Source organism: Pseudonaja textilis, chromosome Z, assembly GCF_049901715.1.
Source record: "Pseudonaja textilis isolate UNSWEBS1 chromosome Z, rPseTex1.2, whole genome shotgun sequence".
Lineage (NCBI taxonomy): Eukaryota > Metazoa > Chordata > Lepidosauria > Squamata > Elapidae > Pseudonaja > Pseudonaja textilis.
The window spans coordinates 74,262,049-74,281,640 of record NC_142008.1 but is presented as its reverse complement, the minus strand read 5'-3'; positions in this window follow the sequence as shown (position 1 = coordinate 74,281,640).

Genomic DNA, 19,592 nt, shown 5'->3' with positions numbered 1-19,592 from the left:
GGTCAGGTCGAGAACGGAGGTTCTTATGGTTGGTGTTACTTTTGGCAAGTGAATTTATAGTATAAATGAATTTATGTTTGTTTGATTCATTTTTGCAAATGCCCTGCAGAAGCATGGGGCTACAGCACCGTCTCTGTTTTTGAACTCTGGGCTGATGCAAGAAATGTCAAGTATTTCATCAGGGGAGATGCTTGATGCTTGATAATCACTGATGATGTTGTGGACAGTTGTGATGTCATCATTGTCATTGATGTCCTCTAGATCAAATAAGATGGTGTTTGGACGTTTCCGTTCATGATCAACAGCTTCTCTGATGAGGATTGGGATATCATTATTTGTCATTTTTTGTGGATTGGGTTGTGGTTGTTGGGTAGAGATGTGGTTTGTAGCTATTGGATGTTCAGGGTTTTGCATTGTGTCTTTTTTTTCAAGGTTGGATAATTGTTCTTTTAAAGCATCCAGGGATGCTACTATGGTGTCAAGGGATGTTATTCATGTTTCTGTGGTATCAACTCTTTCAAACAGATCCAGTTTAGGTCTGCATGATTTGCAGAGATATGGAAACTCATTGGATGATTCTACGTATTGAATCATTTGCTCGGGTAATCCCAAGCAGTCATGATGAGTGTATTTGTTACATAAAGAACATTTGATGGAATTTTCATTATCCTTTAGAATTTTATAGCATTTAAGGCATGTGCAGGGGTCTTATGGTTCATTGGTGGGGATTACTTTCTCTTTAGGTTGTGGTTTGGCATTGGATTTTTTTCTTGGCATGGTAGGTTTGTTAAGATGGTACGTTGATTAAATTACTTAATGAAACAATTTTGGGTAATCAATATAGCCAATATCACACCAACGAATCAATTGCAATAATCTCTCTAGTCAAATAATTTTGCTAAGCAACAGTCAGCCTAATCAATTAATTACACTAATCATTAATCACACTGTTCAATTAAATTCACTAAATCACTAATTTATGATTAATTATGTTGTTCTGTTTTCAATACTGGACTACTGATCAAGAAATTATTTCCTATATATAAGATGGGATAGTGGAAAGTATCTTTCAGAGGGTTAAATATATGACCTAGCCCATATTTCTTTAACATATCTTTTGTTTTACTTTAGATAGCAGCAATGCCAGCCATTATCGCGACTATGCAACACATGTATTTGAATCGAAGCCACAGAGACCTGAAGGATGGCATTCCTCTTCATCAGAATAAACTCTGTATCATAATAATATGCGCGGTCTATGAAAAATGCTGTGTGGGGAAGCCCTACGCATTAACCACGATTCATGTGATTGAGTTCATACAAATAATTATCATTAATAATGGTAATCATGGGTAATAAGGGTAATCAGGAGAAATGAAGGGTAATGAGGGGAAATTATTATAAATATCAAATCCCAGGAAACTCAGGTTAGATCCAACTTTAATTTGTTTGCTTAGCTATTATCTCGGACTCCTTGCAGAGGAAGAAATAAACAATAAGCTTTTGTGTTACCAAATACTGAAGCGAAGAGTTTTATTTTCTCCCTGCATTTGTGCCAAAGAGTAGCGGAGGGCCATATACAGTATATAAACAAAACAAAGATAACCACTACCCTTATCCAAGTTATGAAATAAAACACCAAAATTCCTTCTCCTTTCTGTAATCCACAAGTGCTCACATAGAAACATTTATAGTTTGAAAGCTAGCTCTTCAGTAGAAAGCTTTAAAAAGTTGTTCTATATTGAAAATGTTATATGTTATTGAGAATGCAGAGTCTTTACTTATTATCTAAAGTAATGAAATTCATAAACAGCCCTTTTTGCTCATGTTATAGTTTGCAGCAATCCAACCAGCACACAAGTAAATAATTCAGCAGGATTCATTTATAGAATAAATTTCTTTATATATAATAATATAAAATAATACCCAAGCAACTCTTGCAACTTAGTAGCAAGTACTGTAGAAGGACAAGAAGCAGAAGCAATCAAAACCACCAGGACTCAGAAATCAGAGAAGCTTTATATTTATACAGACTAGTTACCCTAAGCCATGCCCAGTCTCCAAGCTGTCTGAATGGCTCACAACAGGTGCTGTTTCTTAGTTACCAAACAGTTCCCATTGGCTGACTTGTTGCTATCGCTATCCCAGCTCGTAATTTCTCACATACTGACACTCCTCCCTTTATGACTGGAATAAAACCAAATAACTTAATATTCTTCCCATGGTGCACACTACCCAATGGTTTGGTCATTTTTGTCCTCACCCAAATTATTGTGAAAACCCGTGCTCATAGGTGTTGGAGCAGAATTACAATCCTTCATGTTGTATCTTTCCAACAGCTGTTCAATTTCCTTCTTTGACTAAGAACATAGCCACTTTCTCAGTTTTTGTATCTCTACACTGAGATAATTTTGTATTTCATCCAATTCTTTTCAAATTTTTCTCTTAATTGATTAGTAAATTATTTTACCTGTAATACATCTTTTGCAATGAAACAAAATCACCCACAAATACTAACAATTGACAATCCCCACTGTGTAACTTTCCAGTATATATACAACCATCAGCCTTGCAACTCTTGAACCCAAGAACAATGCTGTATCTAAACAGATATTCCAATTCCTGGCTGACAGTTTCAACCGATAAATGGCCTTGTTCAATTTATACACAGTGTTAGGCTTTTTACTTGCCAAATTTTATGGCCACATACCTCTGCCAGTGCTAGTGCCAACCTTATGCTTTCACTCTTTATAGTTGGTGTGAATACCTTATCATAGTGGACATTTTTTCCTTTGTGAAAAACATTGTGCCACTAATCTTGCTTTATTTTGTACCTCATTGTTGGTTGGTATTTTCTTTTTGTATACCCATTTATATCCTACAGCTATGGCAAAATCTTAGATGTGAACACTTTATGTTCACCCATGGATTTCATTTCTTTGTCCATGGCTTCTTTCCACTTTACTTGTTCAATGTTGGATAGTGCCAATACTTCCTGATAATTCCTTGGCTCATACCACACATTACACACCTTTACTTCACTAGCAGAATACCTGTCAGGTGGAAACCCCTTGTTCTATCGCTCTGACCTACATGGCATTGACTGCTCTTACACTACAAAAACATATGGACTACACAACTTGATCAGGGCAAAGCAATAGACGCAATCTACATAGACTTCTGTAAAGCCTTTGATTCAGTGGTACATGAAACTACTACTAAAACTAAAATCTTATGGTATCTCTGGACACCGACATAACTGGATAGCTTCTTCTCTGGTAATATCACACTACTAACTAGAGCTGTTGAGGTAATTCCCCTTTAGGAGAATGAGTGCACACAGGGAGACATAGTGAGAGTAATGTTGAATAACACACACATAGCACACAGCTACACTGTATAGTAAAATGTAGGTTTTACTTCCAGTAAACAGTTAAGCAAAGTCCAACAAACAGACCAAGTCATACACGGTTATAGCAGTCAGTTTTCAATCCAGAGATAATCCAATAACAAAATCCAGTATCATAAACAGTTCAGTAAATAGACTCACAGTAATCCAAGAAAAACGACAATCAGCAACAGTCAATAGGGAAAATGCAGGAACCCAAAACAGCAAACATCAGAACATCGACCAACTAGCAACTAGCAACACTCTCTGGGAAACCAGGTTTCTGGCTTCATCTTATGGCCGTTTGAGGAACCACATCCAATTACAATTTTTAGCATTCTCTTAAATTAAGAGACAGTATTAAAATGCCTATCCTGGTTTATATATTTCCAACCCAACTGTTAGGTGACCTACATTGCTAACAAGAGCATACAAAACATTTGCTAGACCTATACTTGAATACAGCCCATCAGTCTGGAACCCATATCATGTATCTGATATTAACACAATTGAAAAAGTCTAGAAATATTTCACAAGAAGAGTTTTCTGCTCCTCTACTCATTGCAGAATACCTTATGCCACCAGACTTGAAACTCTAGACTAGAAAACAGAATTACACCGCCTTCAGTCCAATCTAAATATAGTATATAAAATCATACATTGCAATGTCCCACCTGCAAATGAATACTTCAGCTTCAATCATAACAATACAAGAGCACACAATAGATACAAATTCAAAGTTAACCACACCAAACTTGACTGCAGAAAATACGACTTCAGCAACAGAGTGGTCAATGTTTGGAATACTCCACCTGACTATGTGGTTTCTTCCTCAAACCCCCCAAATTTTAACCTTAGACTGACTACTATTGACCTCACCCACTTCCTAAGAGGCCTGGAGGGGGTGTGCATAAGCACACCAATCATGCCTACCGTCCCTGTCCTATTGTTTTTTATTTTTCTTATAAGCATCTAGCTCATGTATTCAAAACTACATTTATTCTTATACCTGTATCTTGTAAGAGATTGACAAATCAAATAAATACTAAAAAAATACTAAATCATCTTCTCCTGACTCCTTTTCTTGTTCTTTTTCAACTTCTCCTCCCTGAACTCTGACACCATCACTAAGTAACTCACCATCATTAAGTGTATCATTCCCCAAATTGGCATCAATTCTGTTCCAATTTTGCTCTGCAAAACTAGCATGCCTGGAAATCACCATTCTTTTGCTCCCATCACTAAAGTGACAGCTCCTTGAGCCAGGCTCATAGCCTGCAAACCTGAGCTTTCTAGCCATTGACCTTTTGTCCTGATTGCTTTTGGAATATGCACCCACGCATTGCTTCCAAACACCCTTAAATGTGCCAGAGATGCTTTTCTCCCATATAACACTGCATATGGAATATCATTTACAGATGAACTCCACAGCTTATTGATAAAATAATTAGCAGTCAACATGGCTTCACCCCAACTGACCCACTCAGACCAGCATCCTCCAGCAGTGAGTCCTTCATGGTTTGTAAGACTCTATTCCACCTCTCAGCTACATCATTTTCAACTGCTGTGTATGGATTTGTGCACATGTGTTTCATTCCTAATTATCACAACCACTGTTGCAAACTTGCTGACATGAATTCTGAACCCCTATCAGTTTTCAGCTGACATACCTGTTGTTTATATCTCCTTTCTACAAAGCTTACCCATTGCCTTAATTTCTGTAGCAGCTCTATTTTATTCTTTAATAAACAGCAGAAATCAAATCTGCTGTAGTCATCTACAATGACCATTGCATACTTTGCTCTTCCCAAATTGGCTTTCATTGGCCCAACCAAATCTGAATGCACCAGCTCTTGAACTCTTGTTGTCTGCCTTGTGCTACTCTTGCTTACAGGAAATGCCTTGGATTTTGATGATGTACATACTGCACAGTCCAAGTATGCCTCACACCCTTTTAAGTTTAACCCTTCTCCAAACTGTTGCATTATTTGCAAAATTCTGAAGCTGGCATGGCTAAGCTTTCTATGCAAGAGATAAACACATGAATCATGTTGTTCCATGAAGGCTGTGGTGAATCAAATCCTGGTGAACCGAACAGTCCCCCTGGCCCTCCTCTCACAACTCCTGGACAAGATAGCATCTTGCATCTCAATGATTCCCTGGGCACGGCTGCATGCCAGGACCTTTCAGTGGTTTCTCTTACCTTACCAAAGGTCTGCCAGGAGCAACTCAACTGCCAGGGTTTGGGTTCCACCAAAGGTTCTTCAATCCTTCCAATGGTGGATGTCCCAGGCCATAATCAGGGGATATGACTTCAAGGAGCCCAACCACCTGACTGTCATCACAGATTCCTCTTTGGCTGGGGTGCCCACTTCCAGTCCCAGTTGGCACAGGAGCAGGGGATGCAGGAAGACCTGAGGAACATCAATATACAGATGGACTGGCTCAGCAGAACCACAGTTGACCACTCAGAGTGGCTCCTACATCCAGACCTTTTCAGGGAACTGTCAGAATGGTTCCCCCCCCCCCCCAGTCCTGGACCTGTTTGTCATCCCATCAGCCAGCTACCCAGGTTTTTCACCAGATTTCCAACACTGGGGGCAGAAGGGATCAAGTCCATGGCCCTCCACAGTCCATGGCCCAAGGGCTACTATACACTTTCCTCCTCTCCCCCTAATTCCAAAGGTAATCAGGAAGGTGCTGGCGGAGAAGGCAGAGGTCCTACTCCTGGCTCCCCACTGGCCCAGAGAGACATGGCTTGCCAATCTAGTCAGCCTGTCAGTATCCAGGCTGTGATGACCCAGGGCATGGCACAAAGGCAACTTAGTCACATAAGTAAGAAGAGTCCCTTTAATACCTCTAACTTTGCCCCCAATGTCCAGGTTACCTTTGGCTGGAGAAAAAACTCTCCCAAGAACAGCCTTTAAGTGGAGGAAATTCAGTCTGAAAACAAAGTACATACAAACTGTAAATAAAATCCACACAAACCATGCTGTAGTAATTAACTTGACAGGGCAGGAGAAGGAATTGCAGACTTGAAAGGGCAGCAAAACACACACAGTTGGGAAGATACCAGGAACCCAGATAAACCTTGATAATAACAGATAACTCACAATTTGCTTCCAACAGTTTGCTGTGTATAACTTTCTTTTTTTTAACTCTGTGTCCCCAGCTGCAGCTAATGAAGGGAATCAGGGCCCTTTCCTCCCCCATAAGCCACACAATTGACATTGCTCCCATCTCTGTTCCTCCCTGTGTGCCCTAGGATCAAGAGGGGGTTGGCCTGGGTCTTCCTCCAAATTCCCTCTGCCTTGCTCTACCTCTCCCCTGCTCTGCCCAGCCAGACTGTGCCCTTCTCTAGTTTCTTCCACAGCCAACAGAGCCACACTCCCACTCCTTGTCAGCTGCTTAGCCTCCCGCTCAGAATCAGATTCTGACAGGAGCATGACACAGACCCTGGAGGATTCCTCAAGACAGAATCTCCCTCAACCAGGGGGTCCTGGTCCATCCAGAACCTCAATGGCTCCAATTGACCATCTGGCACTTGAGCAGAGAGTTCTGAGACAGGATATTTTATCCAACAAAGTAATACAGACAATTCAGGCCTCCAGGCAGCCATCTACTAACCAAATTTATGACTCAACTTAGAAAGCCTTTTGTGCTGGTGCTCCAGAGGTCACATTGATCCTATCTCTGTATTGGTGGCCCAGATCCTAGAATTCCTTCAGGAAGGGCTGCACAAGGGTCTGTCCCCCAATACCATAGGCAGTCAGGTGGCAGCTCTATCCTCAATGTTTTCATGAGGGATCCAGAATCCCTCGCTCAACACCTCAGTTTATCAGACAAAGATGTTATCTTATAATAGTGAAAGAATATAGAATAGGAATGATAGCAAGGTCTGAATTTGGGTTATTGCTTTGTTAAAATAGAACTGAGGCTTTTCCCAACTATGCCAAAATAATTAATTATTAGTAATTGATAATGTATCTTTTCTTCTATAATCCTTTGCAAATCTATATTCTATACATTTGGTCTAATTATCTTGGAAGGCAGACATCTCTATTTTGGGCAGTGGTGGGATTTAAATAATTTAACAATCAGTTCATTCCAAGGTCAGGTTGGCTGTCGTGGGAGGCATGGCCCATCCCCATCCTCCAGCTCCACTGCACATGTGAGATGAGCCTTCTGCGATGGCCAACATGACCCTGGGCAAACTGGTTGTTAAATTACCACACACACACACACACACACACACACACACACACACATATTTTCAAAGTAGATCATGGATGATATGCTGTGCTGCAATGGAGAAATGGGCAATGGAGCAGCTGGCAAGAGGGAAGGAGAAGAAACAGGGAGAAGAAAGAGAGAAAGAGTTCAAGTTAACCCTATTTTCCCCCAAAACTTTGTGCATTTTTATCTGTCCCATAGATTCACCAAGAGTTGGACACAACTGAATGTAGGAATGGGATGCTACCGGTTCTGCCCAGCTCTGTAGAACCAGTAGCTCTGAAGAGCAGCAGACACAGAACCAGTTCTGTGTCAGGTAACAGATAATCAGAGTCTTTATTGATTAGCCCTTGGGCCATATCAAAGTGCAAAGTTCCAGCAACAATTTGCTACAAAAATTTAATAAAAGCAACTCAAAATGAAATTTGATAAAATACTATTTAAGATGGAAGTTGATAAAATACAATTTAAAATGGAATCTAGACAAAGTACAATTTAAGATGAAATAGTAATAAAATACAATCCAAAATAAAATTGTAATAATGTACAATAATTTAAGATATAGATAAAATATAATAACATTATATTTCAGAGTCGCCCTCATTAAATATAATATAGTAATCACAGGAATCAGCAGGGGTTTGTCAAGGGCAAGTCTTACCAAATTAATCCTCTCTCTTTTAATCAGATGCTTGCTTAGTAGAACGTAATAGCTATATTGGTGTAGGTGTAACTATAATGTATCTTGATTTCCACAAAGCATTTGATAGAGTATTCTGTGACATTTTGATTACCAAGTTAGTTAAGTGTAGGCTGAATGACATGATAATTAATGGCACATATAGGTAGCTCAGAAATCATACTCACTCATAAATGATCATCATGGAATAAAAAATTATCCTGATAAATTCGAGAATTAAATTGGAAATAATAGGACAAAAGTTAATATGCAAAGCTATTAACTTGAGAAATGAAAATAAAGTGTAAAGTATAGAATGGAGGAGACCTGATCTAGCAATTATAACAGGGAATTTTCACTTTAAGAAAAGAAGGCTGAGCCAAATAATATAATAATATTCTCATTTCAGATTATTGGCTGATAGCCTATTTTGAATTTGAAAAGATGTAATGCGGAAGGATAAAACATGTTCTTCATAATTTGAAAGTATAGGATATAAAGACGGATTCCAACTGAACATAAAGTAATAGCTTGCTCACAGTAAGAGCAGACTAATTGAACTGATTACTTGCAGACATTCTCAAAATATTTAATTGGGGGTTACATAACAATCTGATAACAACCTGAACAATTTGATGAGGAATCTTAAATTTGATTTCCAATACAAATTATTGGATTAGATTCAGTGGCCAAATGGTTATTTCAGTTGCATAATAATATTAAAGCATTCTTTTGGGAATTGTATACCGCCTTGTATGCTTTCCGTATTTGGAATGGGAATAAGGACCTTCCACTTTAACCCGGCAGCTTATTTATTTTATTTTGTTTTTATTTATTTATTACATTTTTATACCATCTATCTCCCCTATGAGGTGACTCTGGGCAGTTGCAATATTCACTGTTCATATGTAGTGATTTTAATTCTGTTCATGTTGTTTAAAGTACTTATTTTCTTTGGTATTGCTATTAGCACCATGCATGTTTTAGTGAGAGAAAGGCATAATGATTACAACAAAAAAACTAAAGAGCACATTGTGCTGCATTTGCTTCAGGCCAACTTCCTACTACCGTGTTGATTGCTTCCCTCAATATGCTCAATGGGCTTCAATTTTAGCTCTCATCTGGCTCATGTTAGTCACTTCAGAATAAGATATTCAGCCAGGTTGGCACAGCAGATACTTAGAAAATCCAATTTCTGCCTGGCTGCTTCTTGTCATCTCATCCTAATAACTTTGCTGGATAAATGACGGCCCTGAATTAAATTTAATTTGTTATTATTTTAATGTTACTGTCACAAGCTGCTGAAAGATTTATTTTATTTTATTTTGAAACTGTCACAATTCCTGGCAGTGGAGTTATCTTTTTTTTCCCTAACTGCTATCAGGGAAAGCAAAACACCAATCTTTGTCAAGCTCTGCAGCAGGTATAAAATTTTCTAGAATGTTCATGCAGGCCAGAGTTTTAGCAATAGGGACTGTTACAAAACCTTCTTGAAATACATTGGGCTTATGCAATGAACTTTTCAAACATTAAGATTTCCAAAAGAATTGGCTATATATTAAAAGCACTTCATGCTGCCTTAAGATAAAAGGTTTTGGGTTATTTTATTTTTAGTTTCTCAAGACTTCTTGTAATCTGTTTAATTTTTTAGCCCTCTAGTGTTATTTAGGTGGTCTACAGAATACCTAATAAAGATGTCAGATTTGAAAATACTCTTAAGATAATCACTGTTTAGCAAAGAGAACTTAGAAATTAAACAACATTTTTAAATCAAGAAATAAACTTTAAAATTATGGTTTCTAACTGCAGCCTGAAAAAAGAATTACAGAAATTCTGTGCATTATTTTACTGATTTGTTCCTTTTCTTTCCATTTATTTAATTGATTCTCAGAGACTACTTGGACAAGTCCCTGAAGCTTTAGAAGTCTCTTGTGATTAAGGCAAGATTAGAACTCACAATTTCCCACTTTCTAGCCTGATCCCAACCTGGCTTTTCAAAGCCATTAAAATAGCCATAATAACCACTTTGCGGGATCTTCTGGAATGTTAATCAATCAAAGACTTATCTCAACATTAATTTAAATTGCAGATGTATGGTAATATGAATTGATTTCAATAAAGAGAATGGTATCAAATTGTATTTAAGCAGATAATAATTAAACTTTAAACAGAAGCTTCTGTTAATTGCTTTGTCTACCAGAGGGCAAAAGCATGACAGAAAAAAATTACAGCAGAAGAAATAGTTTGCCTAAAATATCAATTTAAATTGAATTGAAAGAGTAACCTTTATAATTTCCTGCACTTTTACATAAGAATACCAACAAAAGTAACATCCTCTTTTTCCTAGTTTCTTTCATACTGAATTATTAAAGTAGTTAAAAACAATTTCCTCTTTTGTTTTACTAGTAAGCATCATTCTTTCCCCTCCTCACTTTGAGATCTGCACTCCCCATTCAGGTTATTTTAAGTACCAACTTGGTGGCCATACTTCTTAATCTTTTAAACTTTCAAAAATGGTGCCTGCAAAAATTATTTATTTTAGCAAGGCTGTTCAATGCTTTCATCTCTGTCAGGAAACCAGAATGTAAAATTAATTCTTTTTTTATGTTTGCATAGCATGGTCTGATACAGATTAAATTACTCACAGTTAATTCCATGGATCTTTGATATTGTTGAGTCCTGTTCCTGAAATTTCTTAATTCACATGACATAGCAGACCTTTAAATGGCTCCACAGCATATGTTGTGTAAATCCACCAATGACTCTGAGAGAGTGGTTAATTTAACATTCAAGTGAGAGTTACAGTCTTTTTAGTCTCTGCTTTATGGTTCATTTATATTTGTATAGGAAAAATGTGTTTCTGCCCAAATAACCATAGAGAAAGGAACAGAAAAAGTGAAAGTTAGCTCTCCTATGGTGAAGTATAATGAATGAAGTCTTTAAAAAAAGGAACTGGAAAAAAAGAAGCTTAATTTCAGGCTCCAATATACTTTATATGTACCCCACCTGATGTTATAACCACATATTTATTTTGATTACTGAATACACCATGCCTGGCAAATTAAAGTAGGAAACTGTCTACTGAGAATTCTGAAATTTGCAGAAAAAAATAGATGAAATTATCATTTATGATATCATTTATGATTTATTCAGTCTAAGCAGACAGACATTCATCAACTTATAATATAATTATGTAGGAGAGCTGTAAAACAATTATAAGAATAACTAAGGTGAATAATTATAACTCTTATATGGTTATTCATCCTGAGTAAAGGCCTCTGGCTTCAGTCATAATGAATTTGTTGGGATAGGACGAGCTGTAATCTTGTGAATTTATTTTATCTGTTGTTAAGGGTAATATAATGATTCTAGAATCTATAACTCCATTATATCATATATCCTGTTGCAAGGCAGTTAATCTTAATTCTTTCTCCATGTCTCTCCATTTCTCCCTTTGGGGAATTATAATATCCTATCTTTTTAATCTTTTTCAAAATATTTCATTCTTCTAGGAGGGGAACCCAAACTGGAGATCACTATTGAAAGAACAGTTTTTCATGGAAAAGATTGTAATCATAATAGACTGCTTGATTGTATCTTTTAAGGGTGAAGTCACTACTCAGAAGAGGCTGAAACTGAATATATTGGGAACTCTTACAGAAATGTATTATGTAATATCTATATAGAGAGAATTGATCGGAGGCAAGGGTGATATAAATTCATTAAGTTAATAAAATTATGTCTACATTCTATATGTCTGCTTATCTATCTTGAGCAAAACCTTTGGATTCTAGCTGTGAATTCTAATTTTCCAATTATTATTCTGTTATATGCATTCGGAGGAGCAAAATAACTTCATGTAATCATTAAATTTAAACAAATATTTGATTAAACATTGAGCTTGAACTGGTTGTATTTATTTAATGATGTGTTACAATTTAATTCTGAATTTTAAAAAATGTTTTAATTTTTAATTTTAGTCTAGCACCATAATACTTTTATTATTCTGATGTTATGTGAATCAGAGTTCAATATCTTTCTCAGCAAAATTAAGTGACAAAATCAGCTAAAGAAAGCACATTAGATTAGTAAAGCAGATGCATTTTTTTCCTTTACAATAATCTTCATTTGAAATCAAAATAATAGGATATATCCAATTCTCAGAAACTTTTAAAAAGTTTTGAAACTATGGTTTCAATCTTTTAGATTGAAAGAAGGGAATAAAGAAGATAAAGAAGGGAAAAATCATAGAAGATCCATCACAGTGGTCTTGATACAAGCATACAAAAGCAACATTGAATAGCTAAAAGCATTTGTAATGAAAAATGTCCATTCTGTTAAATGTCACAAATGCAAGAGGTTCATACAGCCATTATTCTATGCACTCTCATTGCCTCTTTTGCATTCTAAATTACATGTCAAATAAAATTTGGATAAGAGATAAATATAAGAGTAAGAGGATGAGGGAAAAGAACATAATAGTTCAGTTTTTATAACATTTGCTGAATCTAAAACCTACCAATCACGGTGAGTTATGCCTTATGAATAGAAAATGTTATGAATGGGTGCTGTTCAAGATGAACCTTGTAAACAAATATGTCCACAGTGCTTTGATGAATTTAGAAATCATTGGCATCAGTACCTTGGAAAATAGCACAGCACAACAGAAGTAAGGAAAAGCATATTTCTTATAATTCTTTGAGGAGTTTTATTAGAAGCAAGGGAGTTACATCTCATGCTTCCTTGTAGCAAAGAAGCTGCTGTGACGTATTTTGTCCCAAACTCCTTTGGTTCTGTGGGGACAGCCCTTAGCATAATTCCTGTCTAGGTAAACTCAGTTTTATTGTTGAGGAGGTCATCTTGTTATTTAAAGCCAAGTCGCATGTTCAGAAGAACTTCAGTCTGAATCAACAGAATCTGGTAAGAATTTATTTAATGTGTTTCTATTAATTAAATAATGTTTGATCCTTTTGTATTTTTCCTGGGTCTTTTAGGTAGTTATCTGTTCTTAAGCATATTCTGTATCGTCACTGGGAACATCTAGACAATTCATCTCCTGTTCCCCATGTATCTATATCTTGCTTTTCCATCAGAGATGGAATAATAAAACAGACAAAATGAGCATTTACAATATTAGTCTAAGAAAATCAACTGAAACAATGAAAAAATACATTTTTTTAAAAAAGTAATCATTTAAAGCAGCCACATTTTGCAGTCCAAAAATGTATATAACTTTAGAGAAATAACCTGTTAAAAATAAATGATCTGTAATTTGTTTAATATCAGCTAATCTGATTGAATCACAAACCATACAAAAATCTATTAATGAACTAATTTCTTGCCATTGTCCTTTTGCATGTTGGTCATAGCATTACCTAAAGCAAAGAGATCAGTCCCTTAAAGGAGTTTTCTTTAATGCCACTATTTAATTTGCATAATTTAATGTTCCAGAAGAAATGTTTCTGTAGGGGAAACACCAGTTTCACATAGTATTTAAATAAGGGAAGGACTTTACTGCAACTTCTTTCAATGTCAAAGGTGAAAGAGCTGGAGAGAGCTGAAATTGCTTCCTTTCAGCACAGGAAATGTTACATAAACCCTTGGAAAGAAGTGCAGCAGACTCATCATCTCTTCCCAGAAATAGCAGGAGGCACCCATGTCAAAATTATTGGAAAGTGAAAAGTAGGATGCTTTGGGAGAGAGATTGAAGAGAAATGACAAGCTTGCTTTTCTGTTATAGTAATTCAAGCCCAAAGGAACTGTATTGGAAATAATAAAGATAAGGAACCTCTTGGTTAATCAGCAGAAACCCTAGTTTAAATGAATGAGATTAATGCTGAAACAGGTTTTTTTCTTTTAAAAAAAAATCATCCTGTATTTTCATTTTAGGATAAGGTCTCTTAGTTTTTACCAGAACAACCAAAGATACTATTTTTACAAGTGAGTCTTATTCCTGCATTCCATTTCTTAGGTCTTGTAAATTGGTAAGCTGTGTTTTCACTTTTGTTTTTTTGTTCTTCTTAGTTGTGTAACATTTTTGTATACTGATTTTTTTTAAACTAATTTTATATATTTTTAAGGATTTGCTCAGGACTCAGCAAAGATGTCTTTCTTAGGCTAAAAGCAATCAAATGAATTAGATGAAAATATGCTGACCTTTTGCGCCAGATTTTTAAAAAGGTTGGAAATTGCTTGAAGATAACTAGGGAATTACTCTATTACTCTTCATTTTCTGTTTTCCTTTCTATTGTTAATACTATATTCCAATTTATGGTTCATCAAGATGAACCATGCAACATTCAAAGAAAGCACACACCCCCGCGCACACCCACCCACCCACACCCACGCACGCACATGGAAAGAAGTTTGTTTAATGCAAACTTACCTTATCTCTGAACCAAAACTCATATTCTTACAAATGTAAGAAATGTAGTTCATCAGTAAAATGATGCATTGCAAGATGTGTATATTGGCAAAAGTGAAAACTGCAATATATGTATTAGGGAAAAATCCCTACAAAAATTCATATTAAGCAAGTATGTGTAAATTGGGAGAATATTAAATATTAAATATCAATATTAAAATGAAACTGTGAGTTTTTTTGCCTTTCTTCACAGATGTGGCAATGGGGAAGAGAAACAAAATATAGAGATGTGAAATGAGAATATAAAAATAATAATCCTGATAGTTTTGTTTTTCTCCATTGAAGTAAGGAAGTGTTGATCCAGTTATAATAGTTTAGACTACTTGTTCTTTTTTACATACATGATAAAATGTCACTAAGGTCAAGTTTAATGAAAAAATGTTCATGAAATATTTCATCACCCTCCCCCATCATCCACCTAACCGAGTGACATGGAACTGCTATAACAATTCTTTGATGAAAGGAAAAGGGGGGAAAAAGTTACAAAGGTATAAAACAAGATAGAGAAAAGGAAATTTTTTTTTAGGGATAATGGGTAATATAAGCTATTGCTAAATTTCTTGAGCACGTTGGGTGGTATAAACTAGAACAGGAATCTAACAATGATGTTGTTATTGACATCCAAATAGTCCCTAATGATGAGATAGTTAAACCATCAATAGCCATTAAAAAGGAAGAACAGGCATAGGAGGAAGTAGAAGAACAGGAGCAGGTGGAACGGGAAAGTCCACCAGTAAGCCTTGAGTTACCTAGCTGTTCAACCCAGGTAACATGACCACCAGATAGATATCAGGCTAGTATAGAATGCCAAATAAATATAGTTCTTACTAACTATAATGAGCTGAAACTGTATCCTGCTAGGGATCAAGCTGCTTGGCAGGAAGCAATGGATAAGGAAATGAAAACCTTACAAAGTTTGGAGGTATATGAAAATGTCAGGTTACCACCAGGTGAGCGTGCCATAGGGTGTAAGCGGATTTATAAAATTAACACAGGTGTAGATGGGACTGTTACCCATAAAGGTTAGTAGCACAAGGGTTCAATCAGTCAGCCAACAACTACGACGAGGTGTTTGCACCTTGTTTGAAGGCTACCACATTATGAGTAGCATTACTGTGGGCAGCTAAAAATAAATACACAATAAACCATTTAGATGTGGAGACAGCATATCTGCATGCACCATTGCAACATACTATATATTTAAAGAAGCCTTTGGGGATAAAAACTGATAACAAAACTGATTGCTGGAGATTAAAAAAGGGTCTTTATGGCTTGAAGTAATCAGGCTATGAAAGTAACCAGTGCATAGTGAAGGAATTAACAAAGATAGGTTTTGTAGCTGGCATGGCTGATCCATGTTTATTCAAAAAGGAAAGTAATTGTGTAGTGTCATTGTTGCTATTGTTCACTGATGACATAGCATTAATCACTAAGACTGATCAAGAAGCTACTGGTATTATTTCACTGTTAGAAAAGAAATTTAAAATAAAACATTTAGGTGAGATTAAACAGTATCTTGGTTTGAAAATAGAAAAAACTAACGGAGGCTACAAAATCTCACAGGCAGATGAAATTAACCAGTTACCGAAGAACTTTAAAATGGAATTTTGTAAACCGGCTAAAACACCAATGAGCCAGGAGTTTAGCCATAGTGATGTGCGAAGTCCTGTTTTTGATAAAGACATTTATCAATCATTGATTGGTAGCTTATCCTATCTTAGTAATTGGTCTAGGCCAGACATAGCATATAGTGTTAACCACTTAGCCAGGTTTAATGATGAGGCTACTGAAAGGCACTGGCAAGCTGCTAAGCGTGTGTTGAGATATCTTAAACAAACAATGCATTATGCATTATATTTGGAGCCTAAGGATGAACTAAGTTTAATTGCATATGCCGATGCAAGTTTCGCTACAGACGTACCTACATGTAAATCAACGTCAGGTACTGTAGTGTTATTAGGAAAGGTGTTAATTGGGTGGAGGTCTATTTGACAAAAACATCTAAGCTTATCAACAATGGAGGCTGAATTCTCATGTTTGTCTCTATTATGTATGGACTTCATTTATTATAAACAGCTAATGATAGACATGGGAAGTAATATAAAGGAGCCTATTGTTGTATATGAAGACAACCAATCAGCAATTCAGATGGCTTCCAATCTCACTGTAAAGACAAGATCAAAACACACTGATCTATGATATCTGAATGTGAGACAATGTGTTCAAAGGAAAATGATTAAACTGGAGTACTGCATGCCAGAGAATAACATTGCAGATAATTTTACGAAAGCCCAAGGCACTGTAAAACATAAGGCTTGTTGTGAGGAATATGGACTTAAACTGTAAGGTTTTACATATTGTCCTACCCAAAGGGGAGAATGTTAGGAATGATAGTCACCTAACAGTTGGGTTGGCAATATATAAACCAGGATAGTTATTTAATACTGTTGTATCTTTAAGAGAGTGCTGTAATTGTGATTGGCTGAGGTTCCTCCGATGGCCATAAGATGGAGCCAGAAACCTGGTTTGTTCTCTTCTTGCATTTCCCTATTGCCTTTTGCCTGATCGTCACTCTGCTGGAATTGCTGTGAGTCTTGCAAACTGTTAGCAAACTCCATTTACTGAACTTTGTTTATGATACTGGACTTTGTTTTTGGATTATCCCTGGACTGATTGTATTGAATACTACCTGCTTTAACCGTGTATGATTTGGACTGTTTGTTGGACTTTGTTTACCCATTTGCAGGAAGTAAAACCTACATTTTGCTATTCAGTGTATCTGTATGCTGGTTGTGTGTTGTTCCTCATCACCACTCTCACTACATTTCCCTGAGTGCACTCATTCTCCTAATGGGGAATACCTCAACACTGGTAATGGCCCCAGTTCATACCAAACTTAGATAACTGAGAGTTAGTGTGAATATGCAGTACCATATACAGACAGCTGTTTATTGTTTAATTGTGGTTTACTGTCCTGGTAAAAATGGCACAAGACCTGTCAACAAGTCTATCACTGATAACCCATTTGAATGGAACAAACTATGTATACTGGTCTATGAAATGCAATCTACTTCTGCGTAGGGAAGGGTTATGGGCTGAGTGCACTCCTTCTCCTAATGGGGAATACCTCAACAGACCACTTTTAGAGAATCATATTTTTTTTTTCTTGAGAGAGGGAAGAAATATTGAAAAGCAGGCTAATTTAAAACTGACGTTGGGTAATTATGTGTTATAGGAATCAGGATTTCAGGGATAAAACTGTGCAATCACAAAACTGATGCCCCAATAAATATGTGATCACTAGTCAATGGCAACATTATTTCCATGGATACTTTAAAATGTATCAGGGAAGATATTACATTTAATGGACAACTGTAGACTACCCATTATAGTGTTCCATACATTTTATAATACATTCCTAAGAGTTTGACTTCATTTTCAGAAAATAGCAAAATATATAATTTTTAAAGTGTCTGATCCAATTAGCATAATTAGTGTGAAATAATAATAGTGGATGTTCTGAGAATGATGAGAAAAGACTAAAATGAGAAAAGAATTATGAGAAAAGACTATTTAAAACAGAAGCAGCTCAGTTACATTCATGTCCTAAATAACTTTTCTCCTAATGAAAATCCTGAGTTCTCCAACACAGTGGGAACTTATTAATCTGAATAACACTTTATTATATTCTCATAAGAGACTCTTACTGTTTTCTGGATTGGGAAGTTGCCTTCTTGTTGAACTAGTTATCAAAATATATCCATTATTTCCTGGTATATTTTATACAAGAATACTTCAATGCATCTCCATTTATTCTGAAACATTTCCACTCCTTCTTGGAATAAAATTCCCATCCTCTGATTTCCAGGGAGATAGCACTATGTTTGCCCAGCACTAAACGTTCACACAAAAAGCCTCCAAGAGCCTTCACTGTTGGATTTGATTTATCATGCTTATTCCAATTCTACCTCAGCCAGCAGTGAAAATGAAAGCAATTACACAGAGAATGCTGCCCCTGGTTTCTAATCAGGAGTCATTTTCCTTTAGCTAAAATGTAGAATTTTTAACTTGCTTACTCCTGCAAGCCATGCACAAAGTGAGGTGTAGTTTCTCACATGTAAGAAATAATAACAACTATTTATCTAGTACTGTTTAAATTTTCAGGTAGTAATAAGTACATTCAGCAACACTATGACATTTTTGGACTAACTCAATAATAGGCAGGATATTGCCATTAAAATCAATAGATGCTAGGAAATAGGTGGAGGAAGCAAGATGTGGAGAAGAGTGAGCATGGAAATATTCAATTATTAATTGATTCTGTTTTTGTGGATGGAATAATATTGATGTTCAGATGGATGACCTGATGCTCCTAATCAGATTTCCTTAAAAAGACTTCAACTACATTCAATGCAACTCTTATTCTGAGAATTCAGTGAAGATTTCAAATGTAAAACTATCAAATAACATTTTTGCAACTAATGCTTATGCATATCTCTTAGCAATATATCAAATTACCAATTTGTAAATTTGGGGTTAATTGAAGTAGAGTTGTTTTCTTTATTTTCATCACCAAGCTGTGCTATGTTGTATTGTTTTGTTAAAGATGCTGGGTATTTTTTTAATGTTATTTATAAAAATAGTGTACTGTAAATAAGCCACTTAGAGTAGATATTGATTAGAGCAGTACATAAGCCTTCAAATAAACATCTTTACTTGCAGAATAGAGACATTGGAGATGAAAGAATTACAAAAAAGTAATGGAGAATACAGCAAGCTATTTATGTAGAGCACTCATGACTCCCAGCCCCAAGCACATTGGGACCACAGCATTCTTTTCAATGTATATTCACCAGAGTCTTGAATAT